The following is a 6807-nucleotide window of genomic DNA, read 5'->3' as shown; positions in this document are numbered from 1 at the left end:
GGGCGTAAGATCCCCTCGGATTATGCCGACGAGAGCCGCAGCAAGTTGGGCTCTCAGCCGGACACTGTGCCGGAACCTCCAAGAGTTCCGGATTCGGGCAGGCAGCCCCTCGCTAAGGAGGGCGAGCCGACCATGCCGATGACTTCCGTTGCACCAGAGGCGCCGGATAGTCTGCTGGAAGTGCTTCGCGACGCTTCCATGGATGAAGAGCACCGTACTCTTATGAGTGCGATGATTCAGAAGGTTCAGTCTGCCAAGAGCGGATTGACCGAAGCATGCACCAGCTTGCTGACAGGCTTTGAGGTAAGTAATCAAAAGTGTGAGAAATTATCACCTGATAGACAGTAGCCCCTGATACTCTGTTCGGTGTTCGGAAAGAAAAGCCAAACGGAGGGTCAATTCTAAACCGCAGGAGTCTAATAGTACGTGTCTATGTGAATAAGTAGGCGGTGCTGCTTGCTGCTGCTGCCCGCACAGCAGAGGTCGCCGGACTCAAACGGGACCTTGAGCAGGCCCAAGGAGAGCTCAGCCTCACGAAGAGGCAGCTCGAAGAGAACAAAGGTGAGCAATACCCCGTTCACATACAAAGAATAGAAAAAATTGGTGACGCTAACAAAAAAGCGTCATGATTGTGTAATAGGGGCCACGACCGAAGTGGCGTCCCTAAAGAAAGCGCTATCCGAGGCCGAAAACAAAGCAGCCATGGAGCGCATTGAGCGTGAAAAGCAAAATGCTAGGGTGGGCGAGGTACAGCAAGAGCTCCAGGAGCTCGGCAAGAAGTTCGAGTCCTTGGAGCGTGACTTCAAGATCAAGGAGTCTGAACTTGCGAAGGCCCTTTTGAGCATGAAAGACGCCAAGGCCGAAGCCGAAAAGGCCCAGCAGGAAATCCAGGCGGCCAAGAAGATAGCGGCGGGTAAGACCTTCTTTATGCAAAGCAAGCATGTGGAGGAGGCGTTTCTTTTACTTACCCGAATTCGGAGCTCCCCAGGGGCATTCGCAGATCTGCCAAGCAGCATATCAGATGCCGCGGAGTTCTACCGTGCCAAAGAGAGGATCTCAACGGAGAAGCTGTTCTGGTCCCGGTATGCTGAAGCCGAACACCCGATGCCTCTGAGCGACCAATTGAAGCAATTGGTTGAACTCCACAGGGCTGCCGAAGTGGCTATGAAAGATTTCATAGTCAGGATGTGGCCTGGTGAGCCCTTGCCCGCTAGCTACTTCAGCCTGATAAAGCGGATGGTAAATGCCTGTCCGCGGCTTGAAGTGATCAAGTGATCCGTTTGCATTGGGGGTGCCCGCCGGGCCTTTGCCCGTGCGAAGGTGCATTGGGGCAAGCTGGATGCGGAGAAGCTGGTGAAGGATGGACCGCTGGAGGGCAAGGTGCATCACTATCCCGAGAAATATTATGATGGTGTTATGAAAGGCGCTCGCCTCATGGCCGATGAATGTACCAAGGACACGATCTTTGAGTGAATGTGCTCCTGTCGTTTTTGTAATATAAAATGAAGTTGTTTGTGCTATATAACGCTTTGTTGATTTAAAATATTACCTTCTGTGCGGCTGTTTATAAGATTCTGAAAGTAGGCCAGTCGTCGGCTTCCGCCCCCACGTAACTAGTACTGGGGTGTTCATGGAAAACCCAAAACACTCTTTATCCAAATGTTTGGTCCCTGAAGGAGGTGTTTGGCGCAGCGAACAAGGCAATCGGACTATGCGGCTTTATAACTTTCACTTAGCCATAGAAGTCTACAATTTTAAATTTCGGCGAAGCCCCTAGAATTCGGAGAGCCGAATTGGGGCGCTATATACGCCTAAATCGGACGAGGCCGATTCCTCGCCAAAAGCGGAAAAAATCTTTAAGGATTTTAAGACCTCTCGAACAGCGACCAGCTCTCGCCGCATCATGCGAGTCAGTTTTCGGCTTTCTCTACTGAGGTGCTCATCCGGAAGAACCGGGACACAATCGCAGTAGTTCTCCCTACGCTACCTTAGCCGATATAACGGAATGTAAGGTACCAAAACAAGGGAGCTGGGCAAATCCAACTATTGACCCAAGACATGATTCGGAGCTGATGCATATAATGCTGTAAGTTCGGGGTGCCGCACTGTTGAAAGTGTTCAGACTTATCTTGCCGTATTATGGGGTGCCATAAGAAGCCCCTGGCAAACTGATCGTACCAAGATGTACGGATTCAATATTAAATAAACATTTATAGGAAAAATGTGAAGATAGGAATAATAAGCTGACGCTATGTATTGTTTCCCATTGCAAGACAATACGTCCGAGCGTATGCGTACAATTGATGCGTTAAGCAGAATAAAAAATAGGACTATTTGACATGTCCTATCCAAGGGCGGGCCGCATGTAGGTATATAAAACAGGTATAACGATCATTAACAGATACCACCTGAGTATTCCCTTTGTGCGCAAAGCCTTCTGCCTCCTTGGTCCTCCTGTGTGGAGTCCGGTGATCCGGCTCTCTGAAGAGGCTACCCGACAGTAGGGTGCTGAAAGATAAAGGGGGTTGTTAAAGTATGTTGCGGCTGAACCGCATTGTTGACCGCATCACTATTGCGCCTTCGCATGTTCTCATGGTATTTTGAGTGCGTAATTGTGTACGCGCGACACGAATGCTGCCTGAATTGGGCTGGGGCAGAGGACGGACTGCTAGTCACGCTCTTGGCGTGCCTGGCGATCCTGCTGCAGGGTACTCCGGACTCGCTTGACGGTGTTCGGGGTTGTTGTCGCCGAATTGGTGGTTTGCCGGAGAAGGCTGCTTTGTACTTCTGCCGCGTGGGCTGCAGTATGCTCTTATGTATGGAGAGAGCGGTCCATGTTTCCATTCACTGTTATAACCCCGCGAGGTCCTGGCATCTTGAGCTTGAGGTATGCTTAGTGTGGTACCGCATTGAATCGAGCGAATGCGGTTCGTCCAAGTAGTGCATGATAGCCACTACGGAAAGGGACGATATCAAAGATTAACTCCTCGCTTCGGAAGTTATCCGGAGATCCAAAGACCACTTCCAGTGTTATGGAGCCCGTGCAGCAGGCCTCTACTCCTGGAATTACACCTTTGAAGGTGGTTTTGGTGGGCTTGATCCTTGAAGGGTCGATGCCCATTTTGCGCACTGTGTCCTGATACAGCAGGTTCATGTTGTTGCCGCCGTCCATAAGGACTCGCGTGAGGTGGAATCCGTCGATGATTGGGTCTAGGACCAATGCGGCTGAACCGCCGCGACGGATGCTGGTAGGATGATCCCTACGATCGAAGGTGATCCGACAGGCTGACCATGGGTTGAACTTTGGGGCGACTGGCTCCATTGCATAGACGTCCCGCAGTGCACGCTTTCGTTTCCGTTTGGGAATGTGGGTGGCGTAGATCATGTTGACCGTTTTCATCTGGGGAGGAAATTTCTTCTGCCCCCCCCCCCCGTGTTCGGACGTCGGGGCTCCTCGTCATCGTCGTTGTGCAGCCCCTTGTCCTTTTTTCGGCATTTATTTTACCAGCCTGTTTGAACACCCAACAGTCTCTGTTAGTGTGGTTTGCTAGCTTATCCGGGGTGCCATGAATTTGGCACGAGTGATCAAGTATGCGGTCCAGACTTGACGGTCCCTGATTGTTTCTTTTGAACGGCTTTTTTCGCTGACCGGATTTTGAGCCACTGAATCCGGCGTTGACTGTCGTGTCTTCAGTGTTGTCGCCATTGTTCTGACGCTTATGTCTGTTGCGCCGTGGCTTGCTGTTATTGTCGCGGGCATCTGAAGTCCCAGAGTTTATTGGCGTGGTGCTACTGCGAGCCAACCAACTGTCCTCGCCCGCGCAAAAGCGGGTCATGAGTGTTGTGAGGGCCGCCATAGAGTTTGGTTTTTCCTGGCCGAGGTGTCGGGCGAGCCACTCGTCGTGGATATTATGCTTAAAGGCCGCCAAGGCTTCGGCGTCTGGACAATCGACAATTTGGTTCTTTTTAGTTAAGAACCGAGTCCAGAATTTCCTGGCTGACTCTCCGGGCTGTTGGGTAATGTGACTCAAGTCATCAGCATCCGGTGGTCGCACGTATGTGCCCTGGAAGTTGTCGAGGAACGCGTCCTCCAGGTTTTCCCAACTGCCGATGGAATTTGCCGGTAGGCTATTTAGCCAGTGTCGGGCTGGTCCTTTGAGCTTAAAGGGAAGATATTTGATGGCATGGAGATCGTCACCGCGGGCCATGTGAATGTGGAGAAGGAAATCTTCGATCCATACTGTGGGGTCCGTTGTGCCATCGTATGATTTGATGTTTACGGGTTTAAACCCTTCCGGGAATTCATGATCCATCACTTCTTCAGTGAAGCAGAGGGGGTGTGCGGCGCCTCTGTGCCGGGCTATGTGGCTACGCAGTTCAAATGAGTCTAGTTGGCTGTGTTCGGCCCGGCCGGACTTGCTGATAGTGTATCCGGTATGACGATCATCGTCACGTGTTGGGGCACGCCCCCGCGATCCGTAGATCGATCTTGGTTGTCCTGCCTTGTTGTCCAATATGTCTCACGGGTCTTGCCTATTGCCCCGGGCCGTAGTGTATTGGTGTGGCGGTGCGGGCTGGTATTTGGGCTGATACGCCATTTTATCCCGACGACGAGGTGGCCGGTCAGCCTCGTCCTGTGCTGGCAGGGTAGGCTCATCCTCGAGTTGAGGTAGCCACTTGTGCTTTGGATAACCTTTGGTGTGGCGTTCAAGTCCATATTCCTCGGCCGCCAGGACTTCAGTCCATCTGTCTGTGAGCAGATCTTGATCAGCTTGGAGTTGCTGCTGCTTCTTTTTCAGGCTCCTTGCAGTGGCCATAAGCCGGTGCTTGAAGCACTCCTGCTCTACGGGGTCCTCAGGCACGCCGAATTCGTCATCGCCGAGGCTAATCTCGTCTTCGGAGGGGGGCATGTAGTTGTCCTCCTCCGGGTACCCATCCGTCACCTGTTCGTCTGGGCTGACCTGCCCGTATTCCTGTTCGGCCTGCTCAAAGGCAGGCTGATCGGGGTTGTATTCATCTTCGGCACCATTCGGATTGTTTTTGTCTCCTGTGCCGGTATTGCTGTGGCGGGTCTTGGAGCGGCGCCCATGACGCCCATGATTTGCTTTCTTCCTTGAGGGGTTATCCTCCATTGCCTCATCGCCATTGGTTTCTTTCGGAGTGTCCACCATATATATATATCATATGAGGAGGTGGCTGTCCAGTGCCCCGTGGGCGGTGGTTCCTGTTCATCTCATGTATCATCGTCCACACCGTTGATGTCTTCAGAGTCGAAGTCAAGCACATCGGTCAAATCGTCGACCGTGGAAATGAAGTGGGTGGTGGGTGGGCAACGAGTTCCCTCTTCGCCTGCTTCCCACTCGAGCCGGACATAGTTCGGCCAAGAGTCTCCTGTCAAGGAGAGAGACTTTAATGAGTTCCGCATGTCGCCAAAGGGCGAGCGCTGGAAGATATCCACAGTGGTGAACTCCATTACCGGAGCCCAACTAGATTCGGCGGGCTCAGGGGTGCGCGGACTGGAACCCACAGCCGGACACAAGTCCGGGGGTCCTAGGACACAAGCTTCCTTGGGGGTGAAGTCTGTGTTCGGCTCTACCGCCGATGAGTGTGCGCCCTCTGGGGCAGGGTCCATCCACCCGTCCTCGGATGACGCAATCTGCTCCAGATTTAGGTCCGGAGCCCCCGCCGGTGCGATATCCTGAGTATTGTCCGATAGCAGGTCTAAGCCGTGCTTGTCGTGACTGTTCAGCGCTCCTGGCGTATGTCCGAATCCGTTGAATATCAAGTCTCCATGGATATCGGCCGTGTAGTTCAAGTTTCTGAACCTAACCTGATGGCCAGGGGCGTAGCTGTCGATCTGCTCCAGAAGGCCAAGTGAATTGGCCCGCAGTGAGAAGCCGCCGAACATGAAGATCTGTCCGGGGAGAAAGGTCTCACCCTGGACCGCGTTGTTGTTGATGATTGAAGGAGCCATCGAGCCTTGCAGCGACGACATAGAGGAACTCTCAGTGAAAGCACCAATGTCGGTGTCAAAACCGGCGGATCCCGGGTAGGGGGTCCCGATCTGTGCATCTAAGGCTAATGGTAACAGGAGGCAAGGGACACGATGTTTTACCCAGGTTCAGGCCCTCTCGATGGAGGTAAAACCCTACTTCTTGCTTGATTGATCTTGATGATATGAGTATTACAAGAGTTGATCTACCACGAGATCATAGAGGCTAAACCCTAGAAGCTAGCGTATGATGATTCTGATTCTGTCTCTAAGGACTAAACCCTCCGGTTTATATCACTACAAAAAAAGACACATCCGTGACATTTTAGGCCGAACGAATTTTTTTCTGTCATACATATGACACTTCTATGACGATAATTTTGACAAAACCCGGTATCATCATAGATGTGGCGGGCTCCTACTTCTATGACAAAAAATCATGACAGAAAATGGTCTTTTAGTCCTGGACGGGCCGGAGACGCAGCTGCATGACATTCTTTGGGTCGTCCATGATGGGAAAAACCGTGGTAGAAGCGAGGGGGAGGAAAATTTCGGGGAGTTGCCGGTTACGGTGAGAGGTCGGGGGCCGAGCGATGCGCGTTTCTCTCATACACGTACACGCATGTGTGCGAGGCGTTGGCTCTAACTAAACCCGAGCGAGGCGTTGGGCTCTAACTGAACCCAAGCGATTGCAGTGCATGCTACGTGTTACTGAACCCGAGTGATCGATCAATGGCTGTTAACTGAACCCAGTCGAGCGATTCCTTCGCTACTGCTGCTAACTGAAGCCGATCGATTGGATGAATAGTGAGAGT

Source organism: Triticum dicoccoides, chromosome 7B, assembly GCF_002162155.2.
Source record: "Triticum dicoccoides isolate Atlit2015 ecotype Zavitan chromosome 7B, WEW_v2.0, whole genome shotgun sequence".
In the NCBI taxonomy this organism is placed as follows: domain Eukaryota; kingdom Viridiplantae; phylum Streptophyta; class Magnoliopsida; order Poales; family Poaceae; genus Triticum; species Triticum dicoccoides.
This window is presented reverse-complemented; position numbering follows the sequence as displayed.